The sequence below is a fragment of the Cherax quadricarinatus genome, chromosome 15 (assembly GCF_038502225.1).
Source record: "Cherax quadricarinatus isolate ZL_2023a chromosome 15, ASM3850222v1, whole genome shotgun sequence".
NCBI classification, from domain to species: Eukaryota; Metazoa; Arthropoda; class Malacostraca; order Decapoda; family Parastacidae; genus Cherax; species Cherax quadricarinatus.
The window spans coordinates 817410-842039 of NC_091306.1; the positions used below are offsets into that span (position 1 = coordinate 817410).

The following is a 24630-nucleotide window of genomic DNA, read 5'->3' on the forward strand; positions in this document are numbered from 1 at the left end:
TGTTGCACGGAAGTCCACCAACACTACTGACTTGTGCCGAGTCTTGTGTTCCCCCTCCCCCATAACACACCGTACTGTGTCTTGTGCTACCCCCCTCCCACATTCTACTGTGTTTGTGTTCCCCCTTCCCACATTGTACTGTGTCTTGTGCTCAACTCAACACAATTCTGGTGCTGTGGTGTCTGGCTTCCCTCACAGCACACTAAGCCAGGTGTGGTGTGGTGTGTGAGGCTTCTCTCACAGCACACTAAGCCAGGTGTGGTGTGTTGTGTGAGGCTTCCCTCAATAACTCAAGCCTTGTCAAGTGTTTCACATCGCAAATATTCTTACCGCAACGTAACGACGTTTTTGCTAATTGCTAACTGAATAGCGCCTACAAAGGCCATAACTGTTAATCTAGTACACTAACACTGTCCTTAAAATTAATGTTTCCTAGACGGATCATTGTTATTGTTATCTTAACAAAAAGTGTTACATCTGAGTAGTTTATTTAGTGCCTGTATTGCCGACTACCGACAACGCAAGTGGGGCCTCATGGAGCAGGTCACCTAGGCATGTGCCTTAATGGGAAAATCCACAGGAACCCTATTAAAGGCCCCTTGGCTCATGTGAAGGGTTCTTGATCCAGGGAATTGAAAATAGCCTTCACATCCATGGATCAAAAATGATGTCAAACGAGGCAGTTAGTAAGTCTCGCTGATAAATATCATCAATGATAAGACATGCTATTACGCATGACGTGTGCTGTGTAAGGCATGTTATTATGCATGACGTACGTTACGTGAGTCATAGCGATACGCAATTTACACGCAGTGAAAGTCTTGTTATTACGTAACAATATTATATCCCATAAAATAATCGCCAAGACTAATGCTTGTGTAAGAGCACACGATAATTGTCACATGATATTTTAATGAATAATTGTATTTGAACGTACTTGGGCCCCAATAAACACTAAGTGCATTAAAACAGGACTGTATTAGCGTTGGCTGGCAACACTTGCCCACACATGGTAAAAACACTGCGTGCAGAGCAAACCCTCGTAAACAGATGACGTTTCGCTCTAAGTAGCCATTGATCAAGTCATGTTCTACTTACAGTGAAACGTTTCACCAATAGGAGGCAAACAGTTCTCTTTTGAAATGCAGTTGTTAATTATAATTCCTAACATGGATGCTATAGTACTTATCTAGAGAGGTAACAAGAGCAGATGCAGCCCTGCCAGCAGACCCGTTTAGATCCATTAATGGAGTTGATTTTGGTATATTAAAACGAACAGTAAAGCGAAAAAAAATCTTGAGCAGTCTTCTTTGCAAGTGATTTAAGAAAGGGATCACTAGTGTTGAGTTTCTCCAGAGTAGTTTCACACGTGATATTAAATTAATATAACTTCTATGGAGGTGTGACATGCTCATGTCGTTTACAGAAATACTTATATTTTAACAACCCAATTTAGCAAGAATTTGGGAAAAGTGGTTCATTTCATAATGTTCTAACGCCAAGTACAGTGTTAATTTCAATTGTTCTATCACTGATACTAGGAACACCAAGCTCCTTCCTCAAATTAAAAACCTTGGTAGTCTTAGGACATCTGTAAGAGAGACGATAAATGAGCCAAAGATAAGAATACCAAATTAAATATTTTCAGAAGAAGAATTTCCCAAAAAGCAATCGTAAAATGCGGGAACGTCATATCCCAATTTTCAGAGTTCCGATTTGTGACCTTGTTCGTCCCTCCGTGGACCTGCCCGAAAACAACATATTATAGATAACAAGATCACTGGGCGATAAAGCACGCCACCCCCCCCTGATAACACTGTTGCTCGTCAACATCACCCACCACCTGACCTACAATGTAAACATCATTAATGTGATCTTGATGTCCATAACACACGTCCTGACTGTAATGAACAACGACATTTATTGTTCCACTAAGGTGAAACTATCATGACTACCGGCAATATTCTCACGAATCTTCATAATTTCAGTGATGTAACAATTACAGAAAACAGTTATTTAGGAAAGATAAAGATCATAAATCACTGCCGCGTTTTTTCAGCTGGAGCGACACAAATTTCAGTTGACCAGATCAAGTGATGTGCGTAACGACACTGGTACTTCCTCTGTTTAATAGATGATAATAGTGCCAAGACGAACGGAAATGTCAACAAAGATTACCTCTACAAACTGTGGGTTGTGAATCGTTCCATGGGAGGAATTTTGAATTCTGTTCTTCATCTACATATGTACATAGCAAGAAAGTGTATAAGGGTAAAGAAAGCTAATGGTACACTACTCTAATGGCTTATGACTATAGCACCGCTGGTTGAATGGCAGCTATGGCCGTCTATCTGGTACTAAGACTCAATTCAAACAAAATTATTGTAGAGAACGTTTCGCACTGGCTAAAGCTTTATCAACTCATGGCTTGATAAAGCTCTACACACAACGAAGTGTTGTCTGCAATAAAAGTTCGCTCTGCACCATGTCTGTCTGAATCACTTCATTAGGTCTACTGGCTCATACTGCCCATAACTTTTGCCAAGTTACGAACTATATAATGCCACCAAATGTATAAAAAGAGAGACACATGTGGATACATAAAGTTCCTAGGCACTTGTGCAACACCTGTGGAAAGATAAAGCAACCAGACACCTGTGTAACATCTGCGAATTAATAAAGCCCCCAGGCATTTGTGCAACACCTGTAGATTATAAAGCAACCAGACACATGTACAACACCTTTAAAATGATAAACAAACAGGCTCCTGTGCAACATCTGTGGATAAATAAAGCAACTACTGGGAGAAAGATTTCCTTAATAAAGCTACACGTCTCTTTTACGCAGTTACTGCAGCCTAGTACTGGACTGCACAACTGCAATGCATATATTTTGTTCCATCCAAACGCTAGTCTTGGCACTCCTGCAAACATTTAATTTCTATCAATATTATATGTATAATATTAAATATAATGAATAATCCCGTGGAATTTTTTTTTTACCCAAAATAAACTCGCTCGCATATATTTTTTTTCTTGTATGTAATTAAATTTAATTTACCTTCAAAGGCTAAAGTTCGTAAATACAGTAAAATTTACTGAAGGTTTGGCTTCGCATGAAGATATATTGGTTGTTGGTTCCAGGGATTATGGCCTCCGCAGTCAGGTCTCAGACCAGTTTTGAGTGAGATTTCAATGGGATTATGTGATGCAGATCCTGGCTACACTCAATACACACACACACAGGACCATGATGACACCCAGTATACTCTCTGATCCCTGACCATACCCAGTACACTCCCTGATCCCTGCCCACACCCAGTACACTCACTGTTCCCTAGCCACACCCAGTACACTCCCTGTTCCCTAGCCACACCCAGTACACTCACTGTTCCCTAGCCACACCCAGTACACTCCCTGTTCCCTAGCCACACCCTGCCCACACTCAAGTCGGATAAATTTCGAAGACGGTCAAAAGTAATTTATTTTCGGGAAATATTCTAATTGCACATACACACACACACACACACACTAGGTGAGTACTATGTGAGTACACACACACACACACACACGCAGAAGCTAGAGGATCAGGCTCATATAACAGGAAGGGCACTGCAATGGATCAGAGAATACCTGACAGGGAGGCAACAACGAGTCATGGTACGTAATGATGTATCACAGTGGGCACCTGTGACGAGCGGGGTCCCACAGGGGTCGGTCCTAGGACCAGTGCTATTTTTGGTATATGTGAACGACATGACGGAAGGGTTAGACTCAGAAGTGTCCCTGTTTGCAGATGATGTGAAGTTAATGAGGAGAATTAAATCTGATGAGGACCAGGCAGGACTTCAAAGAGACCTGGACAGACTGGACACCTGGTCCAGCAAATGGCTTCTCGAACTTAATCCTGCCAAATGCAAAGTCATGAAGATAGGGGAAGGGCACAGAAGACCACAGACAGAGTATAGGCTAGGTGGCCAAAGACTGCAAACCTCACTCAAGGAGAAAGATCTTGGGTGAGTATAACACCGAGCATGTCTCCGGAAGCACACATCAATCAGATAACTGCTGCAGCATATGGGCGCCTGGCAAACCTGAAAACAGCATTCCGATACCTTAGTAAGGAATCATTCAAGACACTGTACACCGTGTATGTCAGGCCCATACTGGAGTATGCAGCACCTGTTTGGAACCCGCACTTGATAAAGCACGTCAAGAAACTAGAGAAAGTACAAAGGTTTGCGACAAGGTTAGTTCCAGAGCTAAGGGGAATGTCCTATGAAGAAAGATTAAGGGAAATCGGCCTGACGACACTGGAGGACAGGAGGGTCAGGGGAGACATGATAACGACATATAAAATACTGCGTGGAATAGACAAGGTGGACAAAGACAGGATGTTCCAGGGAGGGGACACAGAAACAAGAGGCCACAATTGGAAGTTGAAGACACAAATGAGTCAGAGAGATAGTAGGAAGTATTTCTTCAGTCATAGAGTTGTAAGGCAGTGGAATAGCCTAGAAAATGACGTAGTGGAGGCAGGAACCATACACAGTTTTAAGACGAGGTTTGATAAAGCTCATGGAGCGGGGAGAGAGAGGGCCTAGTAGCAACCGGTGAAGAGGCGGGGCCAGGAGCTAGGACTCGACCCCTACAACCACAAATAGGTGAGTACAAATAGGTGAGTGAGTACACACATACGTACAAGATACTGCGGGGAATAGACAAGGTGGACAGAGATAGGATGTTCCAGAGAGGGGACACAGGGACAAGGGGTCACAACTGGAAGCTGAAGACTCAGACGAGTCACAGGGACGTTAGGAAGTATTTCTTCAGTCATAGAGTTGTCAGCAAGTGGAATAGCCTAGCAAGTGAAGTAGTGGAGGCAGGAACCATACATAGTTTTAAGAAGAGGTATGACAAAGCTCAGGAAGCAGAGAGAGAGGACCCAGTAGCGATAAGTGAAGAGGCGGGGCCAGGAGCTGAGTCTCGACCCCTGAAACCACAATTAGGTGAGTACACACACAGGCCTAGTATCTAATCGACATGTGCCTAGGACAAAATGGTAACTAACACACACACACACACACACACACACACACACACACACACACACATACACACACATCAAAAAAGCTTTTCCTCCAACTCACACCAGAGCCTAACTTGAAGCAACAAAATATTAAAGTTGTATACAATAACATCCTCCTATTCAGGGTGAGAGCAGACGACGCTGAAGCCCAGAGTGATGATAACGCTGCAGGAAATGCATGGATTTTGTGTATGCTGAGCCTTGCTGGTCGTGTAGTGCACGTGTACTGAGGTGATGAAGGGGAGAGAGGGGGATGGAGGCAGGTGTGGTTACCTGGAGGTTACCTGGAAGTTATTCCGGGGATCAACGCCCCCGCGGCCCGGTCCATGACCAGGCCTCCCGATGGATGAGGGCCTGATCAACTAGGCTGTTACTGCTGGCCGCACGCAGTCCAACGTACGAGCCACAGCCCGGCTGATCCGGCACTGACTTTAGGTATCTGTCCAGCTCTCTCTTGAAGGCAGCCAGGGGTTTGTTGGCAATTCCCCTAATGCTTGATGGGAGGCTGTTGAACAGTCTTGGGCCCCGGACACTTATGGTGTTTTCCCTTAGTGTACCAATGGTGTGTGTGTGTGTGTTTATATGTGTATGTGTGCGAGAGAGAGAGAGAGAGAGAGAGAGAGAGAGAGAGAGAGAGAGAGAGAGAGAGAGAGAGAGAGAGACTGAACGACTTAGGAAAAAACAACCAGGAAACAAAAAAATCTTTTGATCTTTACAGAGGTTTTGTTCTGGGAAGACAAAACTACACTAGAGTATGAATCGCACAAATACACGAAGAATCAATTTAGGCAGCATATACACAGATACAACGTTTGGATATTAGCAGCTATGTCCACTATGCAAATGTGTCTATATATTTGCAAACGTGTCTATTTACCTAAATCAAGCTATGCACACAGTAATGTTATGGACCGGATCTGGAGATATAAAGTGATGATAAAACAGCTGGAGCAAGTACTGTAACTGTAACTATTACAATATTAATACTATTACACTTTACCACTCCAACTTAACACTACTACTACTCTCACCAACTACTACTATTAAACCATACCCCGGCCGGGATTGAACCCGCGGTCAGAGTCTCAAAACTCCAGCCCGTCGAGTTTTGAGACTCTCTGACCGCGGGTTCAATCCCGGCCGGGGTATGGTTTGTTTGCAATCGTGTCATTACGATTTCGTGAGTCGTACTACTATTAGTACTACTACCAGTAATAGTACTAATAGTTGTACTATAACTACGCTTACTAAAACTATTATTACTGCGTATTAATATTGGTAGAATTACCGACAATATGTTAAGTAAAAGAACACAAGTGCAACTAATGTGGCATTTTATTGTGGCAACGTCTCGCTCTCCCGGAGCTTTGTCAAGCCGTTACGAAACGTTGCCACAATAAAATGTCACATTAGTTGCACTTGTGTCTTTTTACCTAACATATTATTACTGCATCACTCACTGCTACTATCACCAAGATGAACGTTGTCATTTATTTACACGTTGTAACATTGGTAGATGTAAAGGGGAACGTTATTGCCCATTGTAAAGTACCATTAGCACACACACACATACACACAGAGGCGGGACCAGGAACTAGGATTCGATCCCTGTGCCCACAAATAGGTGAGTACACGCACACACACATCCGATAGATAGCTCTAGGCCTTTCATGTTGCAATCAACACATCATGAGGAGCTTGCAGTGTTGCGGAAATGTGTAGGAAGTCCAGGTAGAAGAGCTCAAGGGAACGACTCTAGCTGCTACAAGTGCCAGGTCAGCCATATTGTGACAGATGTGTAGGCCTTTGGGCTGTTGACAGCAACAGCCTGGTTGACCAAACGATCAACAAAGAAAGTTTGGCCTCAGGCCGGGCTGCGAGGGTAGAATTCCTTACGAAACCAGTCGCAGCTGTGCCATAGTAATATCAGTACTTTGTTTTCCCTACGTCACTCCACTTGCGTGCTTATCATCATTCATGTAATTTGGAGACCACAATTGCTAAGTAACCAAGGTACACGCTGACTAGAGTGGTACAGAGTCGGCATTGTGTCTGGGGTTTTATAAGAAAAATACCGGCTATTATACCTGTCACTCTCATACCTTGGTGTCTTGCGGTTACATACTGCTTTGTGTTCTTAAGGTCGTTCTTAATATGTTCTTGAGGCCGTCCTTAATATGTTGAGGTTGTTCTTAATATGTTCTTGAGGTCTTTTTTATGACCACTTCATGGACCTCCACTGTGTTCTTAAGGTCATTCTTAAAGCTCAAGTCATAGGTCTTCACTGTGTTCTTGAGGTCGTTTTAAGGACCACGTCATGATCCTTTATGTTCTTGAGGTCATTGTTCACGTCCACGTCATAGTCCTCAACAATGTTCTTGCAGTCGTTCTTAATAACTACACAGCGGTCTTCCTCTGTGTTCTTCAGGTTCTTCACTCACAAGATCCTCCTGTCTCAGACCAGGACTCCTGGTGGCAACAGCACGAACTACCATCAACTAGCATAGGCACCACATCACTGTGATCAGGAGCTGAACAGAGGAAGTTAACTAGTTTCTTCTTGATCATCTAGAGACCTATTGCACCGGAAGACCTGGTCATGGACCTGACCATGGGGGCGTTGATTCCAAGTAGGTATCCACAATTTTATGGAACAAATCTGATTACAGCCCATTCCCCACCCGTTTTATAGCCCATGCCGATTTAGAGTTTCCCCGATGTTTATAATAATTCTATTAATCTAATAAAGGCGTTTGAGAAACGTGGTCATGAAATGCTTTCAGATAAAATAAAGCCAATTGGTATAAGAGGTATAGTAAGAAAATGGCTTTTCAAAATTCTGGGAATTAATAACTAATCGTCAACTAAACAAGATTCAGTCGTAAAAAAATATAAAAAGCTTAGTAACTGTTTCTCAGCTTCTTATCAGTCAGATAAAATCACAAAGCGGATATCGTATCATACTTTGCAGATATCAAGATAATCATGAAAGTTGTCATAGCAGAAGACAGAACAAATTACAGATATTAACAGTCTTCCAGCTGGCTGTGTTAAATAGTATGATGTTCAAAGCTGACAAGTTGAGTCTGCTTAAATACGTATAGAAAAAATAAAGTGAAAATAAGCACACAGTACGAAAGGTAGACAAACCACTGAGCGAAACATATAATAGACTTACGAATAATCATGCCAGATGTTAGGCAACTACATCAGAAGCAAAGAAAATGGCAGGCAGAATTATGGGAATTTAAAAAAAAAACAGGAGAAATAATGGAAACGATGATACTTCCTTCTTACATTAAGCATACACCGTGACCTATTTTTACCTTCTTGTGTGTTTTTTAATACCATTTATTACTGTGATACTTTCCTTACAGTTTAGAAGTCTTGGTCTGAGACCGGGCCATGGGTGCGATGGTCCCAAAATCCTTAACTAATAATCCACCTGCTTGCACTCGTACGTTTAGAATATTATTTTGTTATCATATCTTTGAATGTAGGAGAGGTAGCAGAGCTGGAAAGGATATAGAGATTGTTGTCTGAAGAAATAAAGTCACTAAAAATTTGTACATTCTCTAGCTCTGATAATGTGACATGCGAAACGCAGATTTTACAGTGGTTTACAGCCCCCACTTAATCAAGCACATGCATTAACTTAAAAAACTATAAAAAATGACAATTATGTTAATCCATAAGTAGAAATGAATGTATTATGAAGAGAGAACGAACTGAACTCGACAGTCTTTGATAAAAGGAGTACCAGGAGTGTTATGCTTAAGAAAAAAATAAAATAGGACTTACTCAGAGGAGATGGAGTATGCACCAAAAATATAAAATGAGAAAAATATTTAAGTAACAATACAACTGTGTTTAGTCTGTAGATGACGACTCAAACTAGTTTTTCATGAATGAGACTCAAGATGTAGCTGACATTTCCACAGTTTCTGGATGTTGCTCGTTGTCCAGTTGACTTTGAAGAACACATTGATATCCTGCCCAGGCATTCTGTCTCAGGTCCAGAATCATGGGCCTTCGCATTCACCAAAATTTGCAAAACACCGCTGTCTCTGGCTATTTGCATTTTATAGAGTAGCCTGGATTTTATCCCAAATTCGCTAAAATCGACTGATATTCTCCCATTTCATAAAAATGGCCTTAAAGCAAACGCTAAACAACTATAGACGAATAACAGCAACATCAAAAACTATCTTTGGAGGGGTCTTAAGAAACAAGATTATCAATCACATGGAATCACAATTGCACAGTCTAGGCTAGCACGGATTTAGAACAGGTCGCTCTTGCTTATCACAATTCCTAAGTCATTACGACGTGGTCTTGGATGCTCCAGAAGATTTGCTAAATGCTGTTGAAGTGTTTGCTGATTTTTCATTAGCCTTCGACAAGTGCGACAATGGTGTTAAAGCACACGAAATGCGTAAAAAAGAATTACTGGAAAAGTGAGCAGATGGATATTGAACTTCTTAACAAACGAACATAACGAGTAGTAGTAAACAGTCAGGGCGGAGGCTGCCACAGTGAACAACTCTGTTCCTCAAAGCAAACTACTCACCCCACTTCTGTTTCTCATTTTCATATCCAACATATACAAGGATATAACATCCTTTGCTGGTGATTCCAGAATCTCTGAGAGTGACGTGCATCGAGGACAGTGAATCTTCAAGCGGATATAAATCGTCTTCTAGAGGACCTCAGACAACAATATTCACCAAAGGCAAGTTTCCACTATTCCGTTATGGAAGAATGGAGAAATTATTGAGTGAAACCGAGCAATACAAATTCTAACCATTCATAAGAGTGAAAGTTTTATGTGCGATGCGATACTTGGAAACGATATCACAGAATGTCAGGTTCAAGAATCACAACAATGTTGCTACCGCTACTGCCAGGAAAATAACAGGCAAGATAACTAAATTATTAAAAACAAGAGACACCGAGCCGATGATGATAATTTTCAATCCACTCGTTCTCTCTAGGCTGGAACAGCTGTACAAGAACGGCCTTCTTCAATGGGGGAAGGCTTTCAGAACTAGAACATGTACAGAGAACGTCCACTTCCCTTATAAATTCAGTCAGACATCTGAACTACTGGGAGGTTTCCAGTGGCTTGGTTGGTAGCACACTCAGCTCACATACAGAGTGTCCATGGTTCGATTCCCGGCCGGGTGGAAACGTTGGGCATGTTTCCTTACACCTGAAAAAGCCACTGTGTGGCGAAACGATTCTAGAATAAGAATACCCAAGTTTTGCCAGTCTCATTTAACAGTTTGCCGGCTTTGTAAACCATTTATTCGCATCTATTCTGTAGTAAGGAGATCAAAACTGAGACGAGCTGTAGACAGTTGTAAAAACTGGTATGTTAAGTGTTGTGAACAGGCTTCCCTCTGTGCGGCGTGGATGCGCGACTATCAGATCAGTCAGGTGCGGCACACTGGTTATTAATTCCGCTCACATTCTTAGTCATGGTTAATTAGTTGAGTCAGCGACCTCGTTATAATTTGATCGTTTAATCATTTCTTGTTCTATGTTCGTACCGCTGCTTAGCATACCAATGGGATGTGATGACTCAAAATATTGTATTACGCAGATATCCCGCACATAGCAGAGAAGCTGATGACGACGTTTCGGTCTAAGTTGGACCGAAACGTCGTCAGAAGCTTCTCTCTCCTATGTGTGGCTTACCTGTGTGTTGCTCCAGTCACGGTGTTGTGCCTTTTCTGTTCTTTCAATACTGCAATGATGTTATGTAGCCTGTTAGTCGCTACCAGTAGCACACATGTGCACATTGCTCTCATGCCTGGGCACATAACGTTAATTAATCACATAGACGGAAGAAGATAGAGGGAACATTACCTATGAGGTCAAAAGTTAGTAATGGGTGCCCACACACACACACGTGTGAAGTTGATGAGAAGAATTCATTCGATCGAAGACCAGGCAGAACTACAAAGGGATCTGGACAGGCTGCAGACCTGGTCCAGCAATTGGCTCCTGGAGTTCAATCCCACCAAGTGCAAAGTCATAAAGATTGGGGAAGGGCAAAGAAGACCGCAGACGGAGTACAGTCTAGGGGGCCAGAGACTACAAACCTCACTCAAGGAAAAAGATCTTGGGGTGAGTATAACACCAGGCACATCTCCTGAAGCGCACATCAACCAAATAACGGCTGCAGCATATGGGCGCCTAGCAAACCTCAGAACAGCATTCCGACATCTTAATAAGGAATCGTTCAGGACCCTGTACACCGTGTACGTTAGGCCCATATTGGAGTATGCGGCACCAGTTTGAAACCCACACCTAGCCAAGCACGTAAAGAAACTAGAGAAAGTGCAAAGGTTTGCAACAAGACTAGTCCCAGAGCTAAGAGGTATGTCCTACGAGGAGAGGTTAAGGGAAATCAACCTGACGACACTGGAGGACAGGAGAGATAGGGGGGACATGATAACGACATACAAAATACTGAGAGGAATTGACAAGGTGTACAAAGACAGGATATTCCAGAGATTGGACACAGTAACAAGGGGACACAGTTGGAAGTTGAAGACACAGATGACTCACAGGGATGTTTGGAAGTATTTCTTCAGCCACAGAGTAGTTAGGAAGTGGAATAGTTTGGGAAGCGAAGTAGTGGAGGCAGGATCCATACATAGCTTTAAGCAGAGGTATGATAAAGCTCACGGTACAGGGAGAGTGACCTAGTAGCGTCGACCCCTGCAACCTCAACTAGGTGAGTGCACACACACACACACACACACACACACACACACACACACACACACACACACACACACACACACAGTTGCTCTCCTTGAGTGTGTAGACTGACTGAGAGGTAAAGTCAAGGACTACACTTAACGGTGCCGTTACTCGAGCCAGCAAGTTGTATGACGGACCAGCTAATGATCAGTGCCTGCGTTAGCAAGCCCAGATAAACAGATATCCGTGTGGCGCCGTAAGGAGGGAGGCCGGGAACGAAAAGGGATGGATGGATGGATGGAGAAAGGGAGGGAGGGAGAATAATGAAACAACTTCCTCAGCTTCATCGACAGTCACCTTACAGTTTTCGAAAGGGAGCTTGATAAATTCTTTAAGTCACTTCCTGATCAGTCGGGACGTGGTGCGTGCAACCTACTGCGGGCAGTTGACACCAACAGCCTGGTCGGTCAGGCCAGCAACTGGAAGGCCGGGTCTGAGCCTTCTCTTCACCAGCTTTTAAATCATCTTCATCTGATGAACCTCACTACATCAACCTCATCTCATCAACCTCACCTAATCAACCTCAAACAGCACAATAAGGTAAATATCACGAAAGCCAGGAAAATGGCAGAGTGGATAATGAGAACTTTCAAACCAAAAGAAACAGCTCCAAAGGCGACACTTTCTAATCAGTTGTGCTCTCTCGCTCAGAGTATTATAGGAGAATGTGTAAAATATATCCAGATAAAAACAGACACAACAACTGAACATGTATCAACATCTGTGGACCCAGACTGTTCAACACTACAAAAGGATACCTGAAGGATTCCTGAAAGATGTTTCGGGATCAACGCCCCCGCGGCTTGGCCCCAGACAGTAACTGAGATGCTTGAATGAATGTATACGAACAGTGAAAGTTCTCTGTAAGATTTCCAGATCAGCAATCTCATCTACGTTGAAGAGGGTGGTCAGTACAGAGCAGTATCTCAGCCTGGAGAGACCAGGTGACTTAAAGAGCATCATCACTGGCTCAGCATATCTTGTCTTGAATGTTCTAGTTATCCATCCTATCATTTTCCTTGCTTTAGTAATGGCAACACTGTTGTGATCTTTGACTGTGAGATCTTCCGATATCGTTACTCCTAAATCTAATTTTCTCCATTCTTTCATAGAGGAGCAATTGAAATTTGTCCTCGTTAAATATCATATTGTTGTCTGATGTAAACTGGTATATTTGATTTGCATCAGCCGAAAGATTCGCTGGGGTTTCGACGGCTATTACGGTGCTGTGATTTATGTCTTTGTAGTGTTGGATAGAAGACAAAAACGGAAGTGGGGTGAGTACTGTGCCTCGAGTAAAAGAGATTTCCACTGTGGCAGCCTCCGATTTCATTCTGTGTACTACTACTCTCTAGTTTCTATTTAAGAAGTTTTATATATATATATATATATATATATATATATATATATATATATATATATATATATATATATATATATATATATATATATATATAATATATATATATATATATTTAGCTTCTTAAATAGAAACCAGAGTAGTAGTACATAGAGTACATAATATATATATATATATATATATATATATATATATATATATATATATATATATATATATATATATATATATATATATATATTATGTACTACTACTCTGGTTTCTATTTAAGAAGCTAAATATCTATATATATATATATATATATATATATATATATATATATATATATATATATATATATATATATATATATATATATATATATAAAACTTCTTAAATAGAAACTAGAGAGTAGTAGTACATAGAATGAAATCGGAGGCTGCCACAGTGGAAATCTCTTTTACTCGAGGCACAGTACTCACCCCACTTCCGTTTTTGTCTTCTTAGGATCCGTTCAGAGATTTTTGTGTATGAAGTTCAGGCTCTTGATCTATAGTTTTTCGCAGTTGCTATACTGTCACCTTTGTGAAATGGGACAATATCAGTGATTTTCAGTGACTGTGGAATGAAACCTGTGTCAAAGTTCTTTCTCCAAAAAATCCCAAAGACCAGAGATAACGGTTTCTTAATTTTTTTAAGAAATATAGAACTCCGCAAGTCTGGGCCTGGAGTAGAAGCAATGGCAGAACAAATATATAAGTTTTCAAGAGGAAATTGGACATGTGCCTCTGGCAAGTGCCAGATCAATCAGGCTGTAATGGATATGTGGGCCAGCGGGGCCGCTGGCAGTAAAAGGAGGGTTGATCAGGCTAGCACTAGACAAGTCTGACCCAGGGCCATCTGCGGGAGTGGGAAAACTCTCGGAACCCTTTAAAAGTATGTCAAAGATCGCCTCATCTACCTCCCTATAGAAGCCTCTCTATATCAACGTCATCTCATCAGCCTCACCTTATTAACCTCACCTCATGAACCTCATCTTTATATATATATATATATATATATATATATATATATATATATATATATATATATATATATATATATATATATGCAAAACAACCACTCTGAAAGAATAGAGAAATTCCAAGCGCTTTCGTGACTACTCACATTATCATAGTTCCTTGATAATGTGAGTAGTCACGAAAGCGCTTGGAATTTCTCTATTCTTTCAGAGTGGTTGTTTTGCATATTCTGAAATCACCTGTTTACTGTGATCTTATTGCATATATATATATATATATATATATATATATATATATATATATATATATATATATATATATATATATATATATATATATATATATATATTTATAGATGGGGTTGTATGCCTGTCCCTAGTCAAGTGTTTCAAAGACTATGATTAGTTACCCTTCAGGGTTTATTCCTCACTGTACACACAAAAAAATAATGGGAAGCGAAAACGTTCGCATTTTCAAATACTACAACTGTCAGGTCACAGCTGTAGTGATGTATTGGCAGAGGTCTTCAGGGGTCTAGGATGGATCGGCCATCACGGAAGGCCTGGTAGGACGGCAGTGGCGTTGACCCAAGGAGCACTCTTTCAGGTAGATATTCAGGTGATCAGGCTAGTTGAACAGGTAAAGCAATTAGTTTGACATGAGGGCAGTGAGAATGGCAACTCAAATGGTTTCAGATAATACTAAATGAAGATGTTAGACTTCGGAAATATGAGCTAAGCTATACTTGCTAAGAAGCTACCTTCCATTTTCGACAACGCAGTGCTTATTCTCAGCTATCCAGTTCGCAGTGATGGCGGTAACATTCCGAGTTTGCATGGTAGTGTGGGAATGTAAGGATGAATGTTAGGTTAGTCAATCTATAGCCGTGAAACATTATGAAGTCAACCTTCCTTTGCACACTGTAGTGCCTCTTCACTCAACGAAACCAACTGCTCCCTTTCGTCTCTTGTCAGACTCTTCCACCTCCATCACGGTGATATTTCGGTTTCCAGTTGAAATCAAAACCCAATATCCATCAAAACGTCATATTCATCAAACCGTCTATATCTATCTAACTGATCATATATCATCATAACCGTCCCAATATTCACCTGAAACGTCAATATCATCCAAACTCATTGCAAAACTCACTTCAAACTCCCTGACCGTCCTACCCATCATCACATGTTTGTACCTTCTGAGTGATGACCGTTCACCTCCATGACATTATTAAGAATGGTCCAGTTCCCTGAGAACACTACCTAACATTTGGTATAATGTTTATATATAGATATTTTGGCGTTGTAGTGTGTGTGGGTGTTAAGTGTGTTTTTTGTGGGGGAGTTGTAATGAGGTGATAGCTTGTGTGTGTTCGTCATATTCCAAGAGTCTCTCCACCAGTTCTGAGTATCTTATATTTTTTCTCTCTCACTCTCACTTTCGTGTCTGAGTGGCTTGTGTTCACTCCTCTCATCTGTGTGTGTGTGTGTGTTCCTGCATAGCTGATGCCTCGTCCCTTGCTCAAGTGTTTCCCAAAGACTATGATTATTCTTACCCTTCAAGGGTTTATTCCCTCACTTGTACACACACAAAAAAAAATCAAATGGAGCGAAAATGCCGTAAAACTTTAAGTTTTACGGCATTTTCGCTAAATAAACACAGCTGTCAGGTCAACAAGGCTGTGATGCTTATGTGGGCCAGCGGGTCTCTCATGGAGAGTGCTTAGGATGGATCCGGCCATCCACGGGGAGGCCTGGTCACGGACCAGGCAGTGGGGCCGTTGACCCAAGGAGCACTCTTCAGGTAGATATTCCAGGTAGATAGGCTAGTTGAACAGGTAAACAGCAATTTAGTTTGACATGAGGGCAAGTTGCGAGAATACAACCCTCAAAACCGTCATAGGATTATCACAGATAATGTATAAATGATAAAGATGTTTAGACCTAAATCGGACAATATAGGCCTAAGCTATACTGTGCTAAGAAAGCTACCCTTCTTTCCATTTTCCACAGCGAGTGCATTATTTCTCAGCTATCAGTTCAAGCAGTTGATGAGCGGTAACATTCTCGAGTTTGCATGTTTTGTAGTGTGGGAATGTGAAGGATGAATGTTAGGTTGAGTCCAATCCTGGATCAGGAGCCCCGTGAAACATTATAGAAGTCAACCTTCCCTTTCCACCACCTTGTAGTACCTCCCTTTCCACCTCAACCCAAACCAACTTTCTTCACCTTTCCGTCTCGTTGTCAAGACTCTTCCACCCCTCTCATCACGGTACTCCCATTTCGGTTTCTCATTACCAGCCATCCCACAAACCCGTCCCACATATCCATCCCACAAACCCGTCCCACATATTCATCCCGAAAACCCGTCTTACATATCTATCCCGCAAACTGGTCCCACATATCCATCCCACAAACCCGTCCCACATATTCACCCCGCAAACCCGTCCCACATATCCATCCCACAAACTCATTGCACAAACTCCTTCCACAAAGCCGTCCCACTAACCCGTCCCACTAACCCATCCCATCACACTGTCTTGTACGACCTTCTATGTTGACCTTTCACCTCTCACTTGACATTATGTAAGAATGGTCCAGTTCCCTGGAGAACACAGCCCAACATTGTGGTATAATGTTTGTAATGGGAATTGTTTGGCGTTGTAGTGTTGTGTGGGGGTGTTAAGTGTGGGATTTTTTTTGGGGGGGGAGGGGAGTTGTAATAGAGAGTAGATAAGCTCTCGAAACTCTTCAAAGGTATATCAAAGGTTGTGTGTGAGGTGCTGCGTGTGTGTGTACTCACCTAGTTGTACTCACCTAGTTGAGGTTGCAGGGGTCGAGTCCTAGCTCCTGGCCCCGCCTCTTCACTGGTCGCTACTAGGTCACTCTCCCTGAACCGTGAGCTTTATCATACCTCTCCTTAAAGCTATGTATGTGTGTGTGTGTGTGTGTGTGTACTCACCTATTTGTGGTTGCAGGGGTCGATTCATAGCTCCTGGCCCCGCCTCTTCACTAATTGCTACTGGGCCCTCTCTCTCTCTCTGCTCCCTGAGCTTTATCAAACCTCGTCTTAAAACTATGTATGGTTCCCGCCTCCACTATGACACTTTCTAGGCTATTCCACTGCCTGACAACTCTATGACTGAAGAAATGCTTCCTAACATCCCTTTGACTCATCTGAGTCTTCAACTTCCAATTGTGACCCCTTGTTTGTGTCCCATCTCTGGAACATCCTGCCTGGTCATGGACCGGGCCGCGGGGGCGTTGATCCCCGGAATAACCTCCAGGTAACCTCCAGGTATTGCCTATTCCGCGCAGTATTTTATATGTCGTTATCATGTCTCACCTGACCCTCCTGTGTGTGTGTGTGTGTGTGTGTGTGTGTGTGTGTGTGTGTGTGTGTGTGTGTGTGTGTGTGTGTGTGTGTGTGTGTGTGTGTGTGTGTGTGTGCAGGTTATGTAGTGCATGTGCGGAAAGTTGTTTCGGAAAGTTGTGTGTATTGATTGGATGATGGTGTTGCGTGGAGGTTGTGTGTGTATGGGATGTTGTGTATGGTAGGATTTGTGAAGTGTTGTGTATGGTAGGTTGTGTGGGGTGTTGTGTATGGTAGGATGTGTGGGTGTTGTGTATGGTAGGATGTGTGGGGTGTTGTGTATGGTAGGATGTGTGGGGTGTTGTGTATGGTAGGTTGTGTGGGGTGTTGTGTATGGTAGAATGTGTGGGGTGTTGTGTATGGTAGGTTGTGTGGGGTGTTGTGTATGGTAGGATGTGTGGGTGTTGTGTATGGTAGGATGTGTGAAGTGTTGTGTATGGTAGGTTGTGTGGGGTGTTGTGTATGGTAGGATGTGTGGGTGTTGTGTATGGTAGGATGTGTGGGGTGTTGTGTATGGTAGGATGTGTTTGGTGTTGTGTATGGTAGGATGTGTGAAGTGTTGTGTATGGTAGGATGTGTTTGGTGTTGTGTATGGTAGGATGTGTGGGTGTTGTGTATGGTAGGATGTGTGGGTGTTGTGTATGGTAGGATGTGTGGGTGTTGTGTATGGTAGGATGTGTGGGTGTTGTGTATGGTAGGATGTGTGGGGTGTTGTGTATGGTAGGATGTGTGGGTGTTGTGTATGGTAGGATGTGTGGGGTGTTGTGTATGGTAGGATGTGTGGGTGTTGTGTATGGTAGGATGTGTGGGTGTTGTGTATGGTAGGATGTGTGGGTGTTGTGTATGGTAGGATGTGTGAAGTGTTGTGTATGGTAGGATGTGTGGGTGTTGTGTATGGTAGGATGTGTGAAGTGTTGTGTATGGTAGGATGTGTGGGTGTTGTGTATGGTAGGATGTGTGAAGTGTTGTGTATGGTAGGATGTGTGGGTGTTGTGTATGGTAGGATGTGTGGGTGTTGTGTATGGTAGGATGTGTGGGGTGTTGTGTATGGTAGGATGTGTGGGGTGTTGTGTATGGTAGGATGTGTGGGTGTTGTGTATGGTAGGATGTGTGGGGTGTTGTGTATGATAGGATGTGTGGGGTGTTGTGTATGGTAGGATGTGTGGGGTGTTGTGTATGGTAGGATGTGTGGGGTGTTGTGTATGATAGGATGTGTGGGGTGTTGTGTATGATAGGATGTGTGGGGTGTTGTGTATGGTTGTGTGGGGTGTTGTGTATGGAGGTTGTGTGAGAGTTTGCGAGGTGGTTGTATGAGAAGTGTGTTGTAGGGAAGCTGTGTGGGGTTAGGTCGTGTGGAAAAAAACTATGCATACTCTGAGGACAAGAAAGGAGTGAGAGAAAGAATAGTTACGTTCTGTGTTTATCATTGCCCTCAAAACACAAAACTGAAAGACCAAAATATCTTTTTCCTTAACTCATCCCACCTTATGAAATAAATACTGGACATTACAATTTTCAAAAGAGGTAAAAACGTTCGGATCAACCGAAAGGTCTTGTGTTCGATTAACATGCGAAACTAGGCATGCGGAGAAGTTTCTGAGTCTCACAGAAAAATCACAATTTATTAGGAGAATAGGTAGGTAAGGTTCATCAAAAAACAGAACAAATGTTTCCTGACGCGGGTCTCAGTCAGGTGATGACCCCCCCACCCCCGCTGGAGCTTTAGGGAGAACAGAGACTGTATTATATTATACATGACCATAGATTGTTGTTTGAGAGTCAATTCTGAGGAAGCTCGGTCCAGGGAATTAAGAGGTTATAGGACACAGCTGGTGGTGTTTTATTCGTCAGGAAACACTTTTCTAACAGTTATAAATTTTAATCATGTAATGACCGAAACATCGTCATAAGTTTTATTCTCCTATTTGCTGGTTATTTGTGTATAAGGGGAGACTACCAAGAGACTCCAGGCAGTCTTCAAGATGGCACTCGACAAATTCTTCGAATCAGTTCCTTATTAGGTAGGATGTGGTGCATTTGTTGGACTTGCGGGTGGAGGGCACCAATAGCCTGAACATTAGGCCAGTAACCAGGAGGCCGGGGTTGGGACCGGGCCGCAGGGGCGGTGACCTCTGGAAGCAACTACAGATAACCTATAGGCATTACTTCACCCGCCCTCCCAGACGTCTCACTACACGTTAATTTTTCCCCATCAGTTTCCACCTTGCTCATCTTGTCTTTTATGCTCAATCACAATCTCGTCTCCCTCACTAGACAAAATAAAATTCTTAACCTTACACTGTACATATATATGGTGGCCTGCAAGGGTAGAAAACCCCTCGAGACCTGTCACATGTATGTTTACCTCCCTACTTGATGTCTTCGTGTTGTCGATTCTAGGAATCGTCGCCCTCGCGGCTCAGTCTCAGACAAGACCTTCTGGCTAACAGCTTGGTTATTCAGGCTGTTGGTGCAAGCAGAAAGCAGTCCAACGTAAGCAGCGTAAATGGCGAGTTCCACTTGTGTATTGATTTAAAGGTTAGAGGTGACACTTTCTGTGTGTGAGTTTGTATGCTGATTTAAGTAATTGATTTAGAGCAGTTTTCCGGGTGGTTGCTGCTGTGTTGTAATTAAGGGAGTAATGGTGGGCCAAGAGACTGTGGCGTCCATTAATAAGCCTTTTATTAACACCGAGCAATTAATTATTCATACTTAAAGAGTAATTAAAATGTTCATATTTCATTTGCAACAAAGATGTGTTGTGTGAAGTGTTCCGCACGGGAAGCTGTGTGTGTGTGTGTGGGGGGGATGTGTGTGTACTTGCTGGTGGAGGCATGTGAAGGGATATGCGTGTTATGTGGGGGGTCGTGTGTGTGGAGGGGGAGAGGAGGGTGTGTGTGTTGAGGGGGGGGAGGTTGTGTATGGATATTGTGCCTGTGGGATTCGTGTATATAATATGGTGGTTGTGTTTGTAGGGGATTGTGTATACGCCATGAAATGCAGTGCGCACCCCTGTCCCATCCTTTGGTTAAGAAATCATATAAAGCTATACTATACTTCCACAAGCTGAAATCAGGTGAAAGAAAATAATTAAAAAGAAAAGGGAAAAACATAAAAATGGGGTAATTCTCTTAATTAATAATATAAGCTGCCACTATCTGCTCATCGGGAAATTGTACTAGATATGCCCAAGTAGGAAGGCCTAAGTATTTGACATATACTAGGCAATATATGATAGCTCTAATATTTTCATTTCTGGTAGGTTCTGGTTCTCAGGGTAGCATCGCCTTTTAATAAGCTGTAGGCTTCCTACCAGCTCTTGACTATCTAGTAAGCTAACTTGATAATACAAGAGAATTATGCAATTCCATGGGGCATATTTACTTGATTCAGAAATGGAGAAGCAGAGACAATGACGATTTACAGTTTAATGACGAAGAAGTTTCTTAAACTTCATACGAGAACTGAAATTTCAGTATTGACCCACAACCCAGTTGAAGGATCACCACATTATTTTCCTGTGTTTCCTAAATTTCTCTTACCAGATACCACAACCCCCCTTGACAGATGTGTATGTATAGGGGTCTTGTGTATGTGAAGGGTCGTGTGTATGTGAAGGGTCGTGTGTATGTGAAGGGTCGTGTGTATGTCAAGGGTCTTGTGTATGTGAAGGGTCGTGTGTATGTCAAGGGTCGTGTGTATGTGAAGGGTCGTGTGTATGTGAAGGGTCGTGCGTGCATGTTGTGGGTCTTATGTTTATAGGGTTTTTCTGTGTGTAGGGGTCAGTATATGTGTTGGGGGTCTTGTACATGACATACCTGATAATATGCACATGTAAAATACTTCGGGGGTCAGGCCCCCAAGCTATGCATATATGTATGACAGGTTTCTAGCGTTCTGCCCTCGCATCCCGGCCTGAGACTGTAACAACTTACTGGAAATAGAGATACGGGAGGAAACGTAGAATAAGCCCAGTAATATTCAGCGGACGCCATAAGCATAATAAGAGAACTCTATGTCAACATCCGTAGTCCAAGACCATTTAAAATTTTACCGGCAGATATATACACTATTTCAAGAACAATGATTGAAGCCTTGAAGAGGAAGCTGGCTTATCAACATCTTACCAGAAGATATTAGAAACACTGCTGGGACAAGTGCAGAAAGAAGTCTTCAAGAGTAAACTGGATAGGTATCTTCACAAAGTGCTAGATCAACCAGGGTTTGATGGACAGGTTTGTCAGCGTGCCGCCAGCAGCAACAGCCTGGATGACCAGGCAGTCAACAATGAAGTCAGGCTTCATCCAAGCTTCGAAAGTAGAGAAACTCTAGAAATCGGTCACGAGTACACGTGCAAATAGTCCATGTATTAAAACACGAGTATGCAGTTTATTAGTATATTAATGAAAACACGTGTTCATGCAGCTAGTCAGTGTATTTCCCGAGTATAGATTTAATCTCCAACTACAAGTGGAGTTTGTATTCACCAACTTTAAAGATTTATTTTACATCTAAACAAATCGTGCTTTTTATTCGCATTTTTTTTTTTTTTTGGACTTTTAATATTATAAAATATTATAAAATATTATGTCATATAATTATTATTTCCTCCTCGATAGCCAAACAAAAACGAATGTCTGAGAATTATAAAAAGTTGCTCTGGGATGTATTGGAAATAAAATTAAGGTTAGAGAGCACCTGCAGGACGAAGACAAGTACCTCCTAGATGGAGTCAGGTACCTCGTAAAGACCTAGACAGAGTCAGACACATTCTAAACGGAGTCAGGTATCTCCTAGATGGTTCAGGTACCTCATAGAAACCTAGACGGAGTCAGACACCTTCTAGGCGGAGTGAGGTATCTCTCAGACGGGAGAGAGACAGCTCCAAACAGAGTCAGGTACCTCCCAGGGTCAGACAGTCTCATGTTCCTTCAGACAAGAGCTGATAAGACTCTGATTATGCAAGTGAGTCACTGTACCCAACATAGTGAAGGTTGGACCAGGTTGTGATGGCCAAGCCAACATTTGGGTGGCACTGGAAGCAACAACCTGGTAGATAAGGCCCTAAAAAAATGTATAAAAACCCAATGAAAACCAGGGGTACCATGGGCACAATTAACGTCCGTGGCGCCAGAGAATTCAACGTTTCACCAAATATCAGAAACACTGCTGAGACATGTATAAAAGTCTTCAAGAGGAAATTAGACAGCTACCTCCACCAAGTGCAGGACCAACTAGGCTGTGGATATGTTGGCCAGCGGGCTGCTAGCAGTGACAACCTGGTTGACCAGACAAGCCTGGCCAATGGCCAGGCTTCAAAAGTAGGAAAACTCTCAAAACTCAACAGAGGTAAAAGGTAAACGTTCATTCTACAATAGTTTACATTTCTGGAAACTATGCAGACTGGATTTTTTCTATACTACCTTACACATACCTGTGATTGGTTTCGAGAATTGTGTCCTCGTAGCCCAGCCTGACCAGACTTCCATGTTAGTCGCCTGATTAACGAGACTGTTTTTTTTTTTATCTTTTTACGAGGCTTCCACTGCCAGTGTTCATTAGCAACAATGACTGGTGGTACTGGCGGCCGCAAGCCTACATAACCATCACAGCCTGGCTGATCTGGCGCTTTCCAGTAGGTAGAGGTCCAGTTTCCTCATGAAAAACCTCTATTTATTTCAAGATTTTTTTTTATCCATGTTTAATTAAACAGTTTTGTCGTGCTAGTTACTAGTTGTCAAAGGCTCATGTTAGTGTGCACTCACCTATATGTGGTTGCAGGGGTCGATTCATAGCTCCTGGCCCCGCCTCTTCACTGGTCGATACTAATTCACTCTCTCCCTACTCCATGAGCTTTATCATACTTCTTCTTAAAGCTATGTATGGAACTTGCTTCCACTACTTCACTCTCCAGATTATTCCACTTCCTGACAACTCTAAGGCTAAAGAAATACTTCCTAACATCTCTGACTCATCTGAGTTTTCAACTTCCAATTGTGTCCCCTTGCTCCTGTAGCGAATCTCTGAAACATTTGAGCCCTGTCCACCTAGTCAATTCCTCTCAGTATTTTATACTCTGTTATCATGTCCCCCCCCCCTATCCTCTAATGTGGTGACAGAGATTGAGGGGTTTCTGTAAGCATTTGTGTTTGATGTTTCCCCAAAGGCTGAGCTTTCCTGTCTACCGTTGCCTGTCCTGTCTTGCTTCCCTTCCACTGGTTTCGTCTTGCTCTCACTTTCAGTTGCTCCTTTCCTTTCATGTTCTGTCTCGACTGAAGTACAATTGTTGATAATCTAGAGAGTCCTTTAACAGCGGCTTCTGTTGTAGTATTATAGTATCTTGTTCCGTACCACTTTTGTCTTGAATGTCAATTTGATTGGTCGTTTTTTTCCCCTCGAATACCCCCAAGTCTGAAAATTTTCTACCTGAGACATGTCCTTCTCTCCTGTTATCGCAATGATGTTCTTAATCTCTGTTTCCTCCCAATGCTTTCTTTCATCATAGATCTTCCCTTCAGCCTCCTGAAGTCCATTGACCTCTCCCTCTCTTCTTCCCATTTCTTTTCCCTCCATATCGCCGGATCTGATTTAAGCATCTCCTTTGTTGTTTCCCTTATCATCTCCCGGACACCCTGATGGCCTGATATTACTGCTGCAAAAGATTCCTTAGCTCCATCCCCTCCTTCAGTCCCCTCGCTGCCTGCTGATGTTCCCATTTCAGTCACCTTGCTCCTTTGGGACTTCATCTTTATATCCTGCTTCAGCACATCCATTTCCTCCATTCTCTGTATCTTTGCCTCAACTACTACAGCTCGTGGTTCCCACTTCTTGCTCTCTGCAGATATCTTCTCTAACATGTTATTGCAAAGCTCATTTAACCTTTTTTCCCATTCTTGTTCCATTTTGTTCTTGAGCTGTTCCACCCATTCTTCCTCTTCCGACCAGACATCCTCGGTTCCCTTAACTTTACGTCCTCCCTTTTGAGATCCCATTTTTTATCCTGTTAGGATGCTCTAGCTCCTTGAGCTTTGTGTA

The 24630-nt window shown here is 42.5% G+C and overlaps 1 protein-coding gene across 16 annotated transcripts in view; it reads left to right on the forward strand.

Moving 5' to 3' along the window:
- Positions 1-24630, forward strand: part of LOC128692119 (serine-rich adhesin for platelets) — a 580093-nt gene that overhangs the window by 393040 nt on the left and 162423 nt on the right. The window lies entirely within an intron of this gene.